At 35.2% G+C, this 13,838-nt stretch overlaps 1 protein-coding gene across 6 annotated transcripts in view; it reads right to left on the bottom strand.

The window, feature by feature from the left end:
- USP45 (ubiquitin specific peptidase 45) overlaps window positions 1-13,838 on the bottom strand; it is a 111,864-nt gene that overhangs the window by 54,933 nt on the left and 43,093 nt on the right. The window lies entirely within an intron of this gene.

Below are 13,838 nucleotides of genomic sequence, written 5' to 3'. Positions count from 1 at the left end.
CGAAAAGGAAATCAAGAAACAATTCCATTTACAACAGCATCCAAAAGAATAAAATATCTAGGAATAAATTTAACCAAGGATGTGAAACGTTTGTACACTGAAAAGTATAAAATACTGCTGAATAAAATTAAAGATCTAAATAAATAGACAAGCTGTGTTGATGGACTGGAAGACTTAATATCATTAAGATGTAATGCCACCCAAAGGTATCTAAAATTCAATGCAATCCCAATCAAAATTCCAGCAGCTTTTTTTTTCTTTTTTTCCAGAAATGGAAAAGCCAATCCTCAAATTCATAGGCAATTGCAAGGAAACGCGAATAGTCAGAACAGTCTTGAAAAAGAACAGCTGAAGGAGTCACAGTTCCCAATTTCAAAAACTTGCTACAAAGCTACAGTAATCAAAACAGTGTGGCACTGGTGTAAGGATAGACACTTGGAACGATGGAGTAGAACTGAGAGTCCAGACACAAACCCTCATGTTAATGGCCAATTGATTTTCAATAAGAATGACAAATCCATTCACTGGGGTAAGAATAATTTCTTCAAAAAGGGGGCTGGGAAAACTGGATATGCACATGCAAAAGATGAACGTGAACCCCTATAACACATCATATATAAAAATTAACTCAAAATGGATCAACAGCATAAATATAAAAACTAAAACTATAAATCTCTTAGAAGAAAGCATAAGGGAAATCTTAAGGATCTTGGATTTGGCAATGAATTCTTAGATATGACACCAAAAGCATAAGCAATGAAAGATAAAATAGATAAACTGGACTTCAACAAAACTAAAAACTTTTGCATATTAAAGCACATTATCAAGAAGTGAAAAGACAACTTAGAGAATGGGAGAAAATAGTTAAAAATCATATATCTGATAAGGGCTTAATATCCAAAATAAATAAAGACCTCTTGCAATTCAACAACAAAAAAGACAAGCAACCCAATCAAAAAATGGGCGAAGGACCTGAATAGTCATTTCTCCCAAGGGGATATGCATATGGCCAAAAGCACATGAAAAGATGCTCAATATCATTAATCATTAGGGAACATTGACAGTGGAATGTAAAATAGTGCAGACACTGTGGAAAATGGTTTAGAAAGTTAAACATAAAATAACCATATTACCCAGGTACTCCAATTGTAAGTAATTCCCTAAATAATTGAACACAGGGACTCAGATATATATTTGTACACTAATATTCATAGCAGCATTATTCACTACAACTAAAAGGTATAGAAACAACGTGTCCATCAACTGACAGAATGGATAAACAAAATGTGATATATACATAAAATGGGATATTATCAGGTATTAAAAGGAATGAAGTTCTGGCACATGCTACAACATGGATGAACCTTGAAGACAGCATGTTGAGTGAAACAAACGAGGCACAGAACAAATATTTTATGATCTCACTTATATGAAATATCTAGAACAAGCAAATTCATAGAGGCAGAAAGTAGATTATAGATTACCAGAGGCTGGGGGCAGAGAGAACGGGGAGTTATTGTTTAATGTGTACAGAGTTTCTTTTTGGGATGACGAAAAAGTTTCAGTAATGGATGGTGTTGATGGTTGAGCAATACTGCAAATTAAATTAAGCCATGAATTGTATACTTAAAAATGGTTGAAATGGGCTACCCCAATCATGATGGCAGAGTGAGATGCTTCAGGGATCCGTCCCCCTATAGAAGCTTTGAACAATCAGCAAGAAATGACAGAAACAGTAAAGCTCTAGAAAACAGTTCAAGGACTGCAGTAAGAGGGCAAGTGCCAAATCAAGAAAAGGCCACTTTAAAGTCGTAGGATTTCATTGTGCCCTGGCTGGCTCCTGCCTCTTCCCCAATGGCTCAGCTGAGAACCAGCCTGCGCTCCCAGTGCAGATCCCCCGTCCCGGTTACAGAGGGAGCACAGTAACCTCTGTGTACATACTGGGACTATGTATAGTCGGGCCCAATCTGTCTGGTGGTGGCCTGAGGGACTTGCTGTCCCAGAACTTGTGCTGCAGCATATAGAAGGTGGCTCAGAACTGTCGGAAAGCAGACAAGTTATGCTGCCTGGGGCAAGGGATTCCTGACTGTAGGACATGCAATGCAATGCCAGGGACCATGAGGAAACTGCTCCCTAGGGAAGAAGGGACAATTGTATCCATGTAAACAGGATCTATGCAATCTACTAAATGCTTCAGTGAGAGAGAGAGAGAGAGAGGGAATGATAAAGTAAATGTAACAATATGTTTTTTAGTGAAGTGAATCTGGGGAAAGGTAGAAGACTGCTCTTCTCATTATTCTTGCAACTTTTCTCTAAGTCTGAAATTATTTCAAAATAACAAGCTAAAATTAAAAAGTAGGAAAAAACAGTCTTAATATTGTATGCTTTCAGGAGAGATAAAGCTTTGATAATAATAAAAAGAAAAACAAAGACAAAATAAGTGATACATTTGACTATATAATTTTATTTAAAAACACCACAAACCAAATTAAAATGATAAAAATTTCCCCAATATATGACAAAAGATTAATGCTCTTAATATAGAGAGAACCTTAATGAAGTCTGTTGGAATATACTCTAAAAGAAAACAGCTAATGAAATGATAAACCAAATGTACAACCTACTTATAACCAAACAGATGCAAATTAAAAACATATATTTTTCACCTACCAGAAGTGGAAAAATGAACAAAAAGAATAATACTCATTATTAGTGAGGATAAATCAAATGGAATATTCTATGTTTCTGTTGCAAATATTAAGTGATACAAACATTTTGTAGGTAAAATTACAACAACTATCAAAAGCCTTAAAAACATTTCAGTTCTTTTAATACAGAAATTTCACTCTGAGGTAAATACTATGGGAAACAATCAGATATGTGTACAAAGATTCATAGTGGCATTAGCTTAATAACAAATAAATAAGATAAATATAAAATAGAGAATTTACATATTCAAGAACAGTTCACTGGCCAAATACTAGTATTCACAAATGACTAAATATAGTCTCTAGAAGTCATTAATTTGAATTGTTTAGTTGTAAAATAAAATTACTCATAAATTAAAAAAACAGCTTACAAAACAAAATATATCAAATAATGTCAAAGGCAAAACTCAAAACAATTTCAAACAGTTTTGACTGCATTATTATGAAGATAAGATTTATGTAGGTATTGAACAAAGGTATAATTTAATATAGCTTGTCAGCAATAAGAATAAAGTATTTTTTGGAAAAAATTGTATAATTAAAATTACTAAAGATAGATTACACTCAGTGAGATTAAATCAATTGAGAACATATGTGATAACTATACAAATAAATGTAATACTTATTTACATTTATAACTTGACATGTCAAGTTAATGTGAATTTAATTATTTTAACCATGTCATAAATTGTGTGAAACAGACTAAATTCCTTCTAAGAACATAATCTAGCTAGTTATTTATACTCCCAAACTGAATAAATTAGCATTATGGGATAAATTATTTATTTAAATTATCAATGTATAGGCAAATAAGTTTTTAAAAATTCTTTACAGAATTTTAGTAATTCAAGCAAACAAGTTCTAATCTGTAGAATTTATTTTTTAAAGTAAGTCATTCAAGTTTACAATCAACTAAACTTTTTACCATATGAGTATGTCTATTAAAAATTAGTACAACATCCTGCCACAATGTGAAACGTCAAGCTAATCATGAGGAAACATCTGCAAACACCAAACTGAGAAACGTTCTAAACCTTTTACAAAATCTACTTGCCTGTCTGCTTCAAAAATGTCAAAAGCATGAAACAGAATGACTGAGGAAATGGCTCCAAATGACAAGAGACTAAAGAAACATGACAGTTGAGTGCAACACATGAGCTGGGATTTTCTTTTGCTATAAAGGGCATTATTGGGACAAATGGAAAAAGTTGAAAGTATACAGATTAGATAATAGTATTTATACCAATAGCTATTTGCTGATTTTGATCATTATACTCGGGTTCATAATTCTCAGAAAACATACGTTAAAGTTATTGAGGTATAAAGGGGCATCATGTCTGTAATCTCAAATAGACATATGGAGAGAATGATATAGCAAATGTAAAACGCTAATATTTGAGGAATTCATGGTAATTTGTTGTACTATTCTTGCAACATTGCTGCAAGTCTGAAATCTACAAAATAAAAAGTTTAAAAAATTAACAGAGCCATATAATACAAAAAATATCTAAGTGTATATGTAAGTGTATATTTTGGACTTACCAATTTGTATAATTAATGCAAACTTGAAAACTGTATCAGTTCACTATGTTTTCAACAATATGAAGATAAAGAATAATTTCTAACATTTATGAATTGACAGATTGATTATACCTATACAACAGCAGATTACTTTCTGAATCCAATCTTTATAATTTGAAGTTTGATAGGAAATTCCCAAGTTCTCAAATGTTTTGGTTTTAACCAGATGTTCTTTTAAATTATTTTCAATGCTCAGATTTTATAGTTCTTTACAATTATATATACTATTCATCTAATACTCACATACTACCTTGCAATTCTAACTAAATTTTAAATGTTTGACTGCCTCTCTTCTCTAATTAGATCCATGGAGATCAGGTATTGGCTCTTACTACTGCTTTTACTTTCACAGGGGTGCTGTGTTAGAACATACATAATAAAAATTAAACATAAAAGAAAAAATTTCAAGATTAAACAGCAGATCCAATAGAGATCCTCTAGGTCTCTTATGAATTCTTAAGAGGAAATAAATTGACACCACCACCCCCCACCTCCATTCTGTACAACAATATTAGGGGAGATGAATCGGGGTTGAGGTGGCCCTGTTCTCAGGGACAAGAGAAGAAATCAAGTACCATACAGAGAAGCTTTAGTCTCAGGCAGGGGCAAATTGATGACATGCACATACTGTTGGTTCAAATGAGGCCTGACTTGGTACCTATGACTTTTGCCAAAGAAAAGGCTTCTACATAAGGGACTCCAGTATCAATCAAGTGGGGTTATTAACATACATTTACAAAGGTAATATCCCAAAGGAGAATATCTGGACTCAAAGCCAAGGATGGAGAACAGGAGTTCAAACAGCTGGCACCCTTACTTCATTCTTCGCCCACTCCACCCATTAAGTAGGTTTATGTCCTTAAAAGGGAACCATGGGAGTAAGTGAGCTACAGAAGATTAAAAAAAAAAAATCATTTTTTCCAATCCCAAATCTCCTATGTAATTTAGAAACTATTACATAAAGAAAGTGGCAAGCACAACAAGATTATGTAATCTACCACTACATAGAGGCAGAGCCAGGTTTCAAATTTAGGCAATGTTGATCCAGAATCCCACATAATTGTCAGTTCCAAATAATTGTCAATATTTGGACTTACTCTGTAAAACAAGGACAATAACTTCTCTCATAGGGTTTTCATAAGGATTAAACAAGCTAAGACTTATAAAGTGCCTGGTATGGTAAATGCTATACAAAGTGTTTGATGAACAGTCCTAAGAGCCCCCAAAATTATTATTTGTGCAAAAATCTTTATGTTCATGAGCCATCCTTTATGTCCATTTCTTATCTGCTCTCATTTTCTCCCTTCTCTTTAGTCACTTTCTCTACATTGTCTTTTTTACTCCCTCAAGTTTATCCCTTATTTCTTTTTTTTTATAAATTCAATTTTATTGAGATACATTCACATACGAGACAATCATCCACAGTGTACAATCAACTGTTCACAGTACCATCATATAGTTGTGCATTCATGACCCCATAATTTCTGAACATTTTCCTTACTCCAAAAAAAAAAAAAAATAATAAAAATAAAAGTAAAGAAGAACACCCAAAGCATTCTATCCCCCCATCCCACCCTATTTTTCATTTAGTTTTCTGTCCCCATTTTTCTACTCATCTGTCCATGCTCTGTTATTCCTTATTTTTAACTGGATTTTCTGAATTGCTAATACATGTTTTCCCTTTTGTATTAGATTTGTGGTTTTCTTAACTTCTTTTTAATATTAAGGACCATCTTATTTCATTGACAAAAAAAGAACTAGTGGTTTCTAAGATATTTCTTTCATTAAGCAAATCGATTGAATGGAAGATTTTTCTTCCAAACCCTAACAACTTTTCTCCTATGCATGCTGCAGTATGTTTTCACAAACCCTATTACCTGCTGTCCTTTATTCTTTAAACTTTTCTGGTTGTTACTGGATGTCTGTTGTTTGCCCAGATACCAAGAAGTTGTTTTTAAATCCCAACTCCAGAATCCTGAATTAATGCGGAAAATTATTTCAAGGTAGGGCTCTTTCTCCTGTCCTTCAGATATTAAAATGCTAGAGTGTGGGGACAGATGCCAGTACTATCAGACAAGCAGGTCACTGAAGTGCAGGGGCCAGGAAGAGAGAAGAGAAAGGGAGAAAGGCCTGCCGGTATTCAAACCTGCAAGTGAACGTAAAAGCAAGTGAAAAAAGCCAGTCAATGCTTAAGACACACTACACAAACAAAAGGAAGCTACTGATGTGGATCCTGGCTAGGTTTGCAAGTGAGGGCAGTTTGCCTCTTAATTATATCTAAGATTCCAGCAAGAGCCTGGAATAGGCAGGTTTCAGGCTTTCACAGCTGTGAACACTAGGCAGTTTCATGATGATTTATTAAGATATTTAAGATAAACGAGTAATTAAATCCAAGCATTACTCCATCTCCTTAGGCAAAGCTGTTACCCTGATTATTTTATGTTTACAAAATTCAGTCTCCGAGAGGTTAAGTGATTTGTCCAAAGTCAAATGCTAATCTTCCATTGTTATTTTACCACCTAAATTCCCCTCAGTGATTTACGTACAGTGAGAAGAATTATAAGAGATGGTAGGGCAAGATTCTTTCATATTTGGGTATAAATAACCCTGAACAAATATACTCCCCCAAAGTACTTCTTTTTGTTAACATTCTTAATAAATATTATAATATTTTTTAGCTTAAGATGAAAACAGAATTGTTGGGGGAAATATATAAACTATAACATATAAATTATATTAACTATGTAGAAATAAAATATATATTATTCACTTGGGAAAATACTTTCAGAAATAAATTATGTTTTATTCTTGCTAGGAACAAACAGCATTTTTAAAACAGCAATATGCAAATAATTTATGTATCTGTATGCCACATTTTTGATCAGTTTTCAAAACTTCTGGGATAGCATCCTAAAGTAAACAATGTTCACAAGACCATCTGGACAAAACTGCAGGCAAAAAAAAAGCATAAACATATGGAAAAGCAGATTTTCTCCTTCCCTTCAGCAGTAAGGGATGACAAATGTCGAACTCAGATATATCCACGCTTCACTGTGCTATGCTTTTCAGCACCACCTGGCTCTCCATGCATAGCCACCAAATACAGACAGCACTGCCAGAAAGAACATACCCACAGGGCAACAGCAATAAAAATATTTTATTTCATGCTTAAATGGGCACTTCACACAAGTGGAAAGGGTCTATTTGTTGGCTTTTATATGTAAGTCTGTGAGAAAATATTCAAAATTAATTATGCTATTAGTCTTGAATATTAAGCAAATTAGACAATTTAGCTAGAAAATAGAATGACATTTTCTAAGACCATTTAAGTGTTTTATTTAAAGTGCAAGTTTTTAAAAAAATTTACTAAGCACATTTATAAACTGTAATAATTCAAATTCAATTGATTTATCAAATGTCTACTGTGTGTAAGGTACTGTAACACTATCTATAATTATACTTAAATGCTTAGGGTCTGTGACTGCAGTATATGAAACTGATTCTACAACACAGGGATATTAAGCCTTAACTTTATGATAACAGTATCCAAGTCAGGCTTTTAAAAACTAAGTATACCTGTAATACATTTACTAAGCAAAATTACAGTCATTGACAGTTTAAGATTCTGGTTTAAAATAGAGGTGCCTGAAACAGCCTCTCAATTATTTGAAATATAAGCAGGTATGTGTATTTTAATCATATTTTTTATTGTAGAATATAATATATATACATAAAAGTAATAACTTTCCAACTGCAATTTAACAAGTAGTTAGCAAATTTCAAAGAATACTATGGGTTACAGTTCCAGATCCAGTTATTTCCTTATTGTGAAATATAACATGAATACAAAAACAAAATATCTTTCAAAGTATGATTTAACAAGTAGCTATGTAGAAAATTTCCAAAGTTGTTATAACTTAACAATACCATAGTTTCAGTTATTTCCTTAATGTGAAATATAACATACATACAAAAAAGTGATAGCTTCAAATTACAATTTAACAAGTGGCTATAAAACAGATTTCAAAGGGTGCTATGAGTCAGAGTTCTGCCATTTCAATTCTTTCCTTCTAGCTATTCTAATACCTTAGCAACTTAAGAAAAAGAAAATTATATAGAGATTCAGTATTCATAATCCTTTGTTAAATTCCATCTTCTCTGTTGCTACCCCTTCATCTAGTTTAATCACTTTCCGATCTTCAGGGATGTCTAGGCAGTGACCACCCTAACTTGTTCATGTTGAAAAGTGGTGTCAACATTATGGGAAAAGGGGACGCTTCTGATTCATGTTCTTGAAGAGGCTGTTGCCTCTGGGTTTTGGGACTTAGCTGGCATAGGAGTTCCCTAAAGGATTTATGTTTCTGAAGAATAAACATAGTGAGTGAAACGTTTACGGAGTCTCAGCTGGGATTCAGGTATACTTGAAGGTTTTGAGGACTACTGTTGACATGGGCTTATCATATTGTGGTCATTTGGCACATTTAATTGAAGCTTACATAGGAGTAACCTCCAGGACAGCCTCTTGACTCCATCTGAATTCTCTTAGCCACTGAAACCTTATTTTGTTGCCATTCTTCCCCCCACCTCCCTCTTTGGTCAAAAAGGCATTTTCAATCCCTCGATGGCAGGGTCAGGCTCATTCCCGGAATCTGTGTCCCACATCACCAGGAAGACTCATACATCTGAGGGATCTTGTCCCATGTTGAGGGGAGAGTGATGAATTTACTTGCAGCGTTAGGCTTAGAGAGAGAAAGTCTCCATTTGAGCAACAAAAGACGTTCTCTGGAGGTGACTCCTAGGCATAATTATAGGTGGGCTTAGCCTCCCCTTTACAACTATCAGTTTTACCTGAGCAAGCCTCAAGATTGAGGACTTCACTTATAAAGTAGGGGGTTCCTAAATTCACATAGCATATGTTATGTCCACGATAATCCATCCCTATGTCACATTATAATCACTTAGTTGTAAAATCCTCATCACCCTCTATTTTAAACAATTCCCAAAACACCTCATAGCTTTCTTCAGCCCTTAATTATTCGTCCCTAGTATTTGTGTGGTACTAGTATGGTATTCCTATTAATCATAGTCCCTAATAGGCAACAGATAGATTTTTTCCCATATATCCTTCTGTTTTCAGCTCTCTGTGCTAGTGTCATACCTTAGAAGTTTATCATGCAAGCACCTACCAATATTTGTGGTGCTGGTCTGTGGGAAACATGCCTTTAAACAAGCCCTTTCTATCCTAGTTGCCATCAATACAGCTCTGATACTTACAATCCCATAAACAAACAGTCATCACCCCTATCTATTCCCATACCTTTGAATTCACCTTCATTAACATATCTGAATATATAGATTATCATTCCCCCTCACTAGCTTCTTTCTATCACTAGGTCCCCAATGTTTTATAAGACATTGATTTCACATTGTTCAAAGAGTTCATAGAAGTGATAACATACAACATCTCTCCTTTTGCGTCTGACTTATTTCACTCAGCATTATATCATTAAGGATCATCTGTGTTGTCATATGTTTAAGGACCTTGTTCCTTCTTATTGCTGCATAGTATTCCATCATATGTATATACACCTTTTGTTTATCCACTTGTCTGTTGAAGGACACTTGGATTGTTTCCATCTCTTGGCAATTGTGAACAATGCTGCTATGAACATTGGTGTACAAATGTCTATTCATGTCACTGCTTTCAAATCTTCTGAGTATATACCAAGAAGTGGAATTGCTGGATCGTAGGGTAACTTGATAATCTAGTTTTCAGAGAAACCACAGGACTGTCTTCCATAGCAGCTGTACCATTATACATTCCCACTAGCAATAAATAAGAGCTCCAATTTATCTACATCCTCTCCAGCATTTACTGTTTCCTGTTTGTTTAATGGCAGCCATTCTTACTGTATGAGATGGTATTTCATTGGGCTTTTGATTTGCATCTCCCTAACAGCTAGTAAAGGTGAACATTTTTTGTTTTTTTTAGCAATTTGTATTTCCTCTTCAGAAAAATACCTTTTCATATCCTTTGCCCATTTTATAATTGGGCTGTTGGACTACTATTGTTGAGTAATAGGATTTCTTTATATATGCAGGATATCAGTCTCTTATCAGATACATGCTTTCCAAATATTTTCTCCCACTGAATTGGCTACCTCTTCACTCTTTCGACAGTTTTTTGAGGCACAGAGCTTTTGATTTTGACGAGTTCCCATTTATCTTTTTTTTGTTCTTTTCTTGTGCTTTATGTGTAAGGTCTAAGGAGCTACCTCCTATATTGAATCTTGAAGTTCCTATATTATCTTCTAAGGGTTTATTGTGCTGTCTCTTTTTTTTTTTTAACCATCACTTTATTGAGATATATTCACATACCACGCAGTCATACAAAACAAATTGTACTTTCGATTGTTTACAGTACCATTACATAGTTGTACATTCATCACCTAAATCAATCCCTGACACCTTCATTAGCACACACACACAAATAACAAGAATAATAATTAGAGTGAAAAAGAGCAACTGAAGTAAAAAAGAACACTGGGTACCTTTGTCTGTTTGTTTCCTTCCCCTACTTTTCTACACATCCATCCATAAACTAGACAAAGTGGAGTTTGGTCCTTATGGCTTTCCCAATCCCTTTGTCACCCCTCATAAGCTACATTTTTATACAACTGTCTTTGAGATTCATGGGTTCTGGGTTGTAGTTTGATAGTTTCAGGTATCCACCACCAGCTACCCCAATTCTTTAGAACCTAAAAAGGGTTGTCTAAAGTGTGCGTAAGAGTGCCCACCAGAGTGATCTCTCGGCTCGTTTTGGAATCTCTCTGCCACTGAAGCTTATTTCATTTCCTTTCACATCCCCCTTTTGGTCAAGAAGATGTTCTCCATCCCACGATGCCAGGTCTACATTCCTCCCCGGGAGTCATATTCCACGTTGCCAGGGAGATTCACTCCCCTGGGTGGCTGATCCCACGCAGGGGGGAAGGCAGTGATTTCACCTTTCAAGTTGATTTCACTTAGCCAGAGAGAGGGGGCCACATCTGAGCAACAAAGAGGCATTCGGAAGGAGACTCTTAGGCACAAATATAGGGAGGCCTAGCCTCTCCTTTGCAGCAACCGTCTTCCCAAGGGTAAAACTTATGGTAGAGGGCTCAACCCATCAAACCACCAGTCCCCTATGTCTGTGGTCATGTTAGCAACCATGGAGGTGGGGTAGGCGAACACCCCTGCATTCTCCACAGGCTCCTCAAGGGGGCACTACATCTTTTTTATTTTTCCTTGTTTTTCTTTTTTCTTTTTTTTTTTTTTTTAACTTTCCCTTCTTTTTTAAATCAACTGTATCAAAAAAAAAAGTTAAAAAGAAAACAAACATACAATAAAAGAACATTTCAAAGAGACCATAACAAGGGAGTAAGAAAAAGACAACTAACCTAAGATAACTGCTTAACTTCCAACATGTTCCTACTTTACCCCAAGAAAGTTACATAATATAGCAACATTTCTGTGAACTTGTTCCTACTATATCCATCAGAAATTAACAGACCATAGTCATTTCTGGGCATCCCCAGAACGTTAAATAGCTTATCTGTTCTTCTTGGAATATTGTTCCCCCTTCCTTAATTGCTCTCTACTGCTAGTTCCCCTACATTCTACATTATAAACCATTTGTTTTACATTTTTCAAAGTTCACATTAGTGGTAGCATATAATATTTCTCTTTCTGTGCCTGGCTTATTTCGCTCAGCATTATGTCTTCAAGGTTCATCCATGTTGTCATATGTTTCACGAGATCGTTCCTTCTTACTGCCGTGTAGTATTCCATCGTGTGTATATACCACATTTTATTTATCCACTCATCTGTTGAAGGACATTTGGGTTGTTTCCATCTTTTGGCAATTGTGAATAATGCTGCTATGAACATTGGCGTGCAGATATCTGTTCGTGTCACTGCTTTCCGATCTTCCGGGTATATACCGAGAAGTGCAATCGCTGGATCGAATGGTAGCTCTATATCTAGTTTTCTAAGGAACTGCCAGACTGACTTCCAGAGTGGCTGAACCATTATACAGTCCCACCAACAATGAATAAGAGTTCCAATTTCTCCACATCCCCTCCAGCATTTGTAGTTTCCTGTTTGTTTAATGGCAGCCATTCTAACCGGTGTTAGATGGTATCTCATTGTGGTCTTACTTTGCATCTCTCTAATAGCTAGTGAAGCTGAAAATTTTTTCATGTGTTTCTTGGCCATTTGTATTTCCTCTTCAGAGAACTGTCTTTTCATATCTTTTGCCCATTTTATAATTGGGCTGTCTGTACTATTGTCATTGAGTTGTAGGATTTCTTTGTATATGCAAGATATCAGTCTTTTGTCAGATACATGGTTTCCAAAAATTTTTTCCCATTGAGTTGGCTGCCTCTTTACCTTTTTGAGAAATTCCTTTGAGGTGCAGAAACTTCTAAGCTTGAGGAGTTCCCATTTATCTATTTTCTCTTTTGTTGCCTGTGCTTTGGGTGTAAAGTCTAGGAAGTGGCCGCCTAATACAAGGTCTTGAAGATGTTTTCCTACATTATCTTCTAGGAGTTTTATGGTACTTTCTTTTATATTGAGATCTTTGGTCCATTTTGAGTTAATTTTTGTGTAGGGGGTGAGGTAGGGGTCCTCTTTCATTCTTTTGGATATGGATATCCAACTCTCCCAGCCCCATTTGTTGAAAAGACCATTATGGCTCAGTTCAGTGACTTTGGGGGCCTTATCAAAGATCAGTCGGCCATAGATCTGAGGGTCTATCTCTGAATTCTCAATTCGATTCCATTGATCTATATGTCTATCTTTGTGCCAGTACCATGCTGTTTTGGCAACTGTGGCTTTATAATAAGCTTCAAAGTCAGGGAGTGTAAGTCCTCCCACTTCGTTTTTCTTTTTTAGAGTGTCTTTGGCAATTCGTGGCATCTTCCCTTTCCAAATAAATTTGATAACTAGCTTTTCCAAGTCTGCAAAGTAGGTTGTTGGAATTTTGATTGGGATTGCATTGAATCTGTAGATGAGTTTGGGTAGAATTGACATCTTAATGACATTTAGCCTTCCTATCCATGAACATGGAATATTTTTCCATCTTTTAAGGTCCCCTTCTATTTCTTTTAGTAGAGTTATGTAGTTTTCTTTGTATAGGTCTTTTACATCTTTGGTTAACTTTATTCTTAGGTACTTGATTTTTTTAGTTGCTATTGAAAATGGTATCTTGTTCTTGAGTGTCTCTTCAGTTTGTTCATTTCTAGCATATAGAAACATTACTGACTTATGTGCATTAATCTTGTATCCCGCTACTTTGCTAAATTTGTTTATTAGCTCTAGTAGGTGTATCGTTGATTTCTCAGGGTTTTCTAGATATAAGATCATATCATCTGCAAACAATGACAGTTTTACTTCTTCTTTTCCAATTTGGATGCCTTTTATTTCTTTGTCTTGCCGGATTGCCCTGGCTAGCACTTCCAGCACAATGTTGAATAACAGTGGTGACAGCGGGCATCCTTGTCTTGTTCCTGA

This window comes from Choloepus didactylus, chromosome 7 (genome assembly GCF_015220235.1).
Source record: "Choloepus didactylus isolate mChoDid1 chromosome 7, mChoDid1.pri, whole genome shotgun sequence".
In the NCBI taxonomy this organism is placed as follows: domain Eukaryota; kingdom Metazoa; phylum Chordata; class Mammalia; order Pilosa; family Megalonychidae; genus Choloepus; species Choloepus didactylus.
This window is presented reverse-complemented; position numbering and strand designations above follow the sequence as displayed.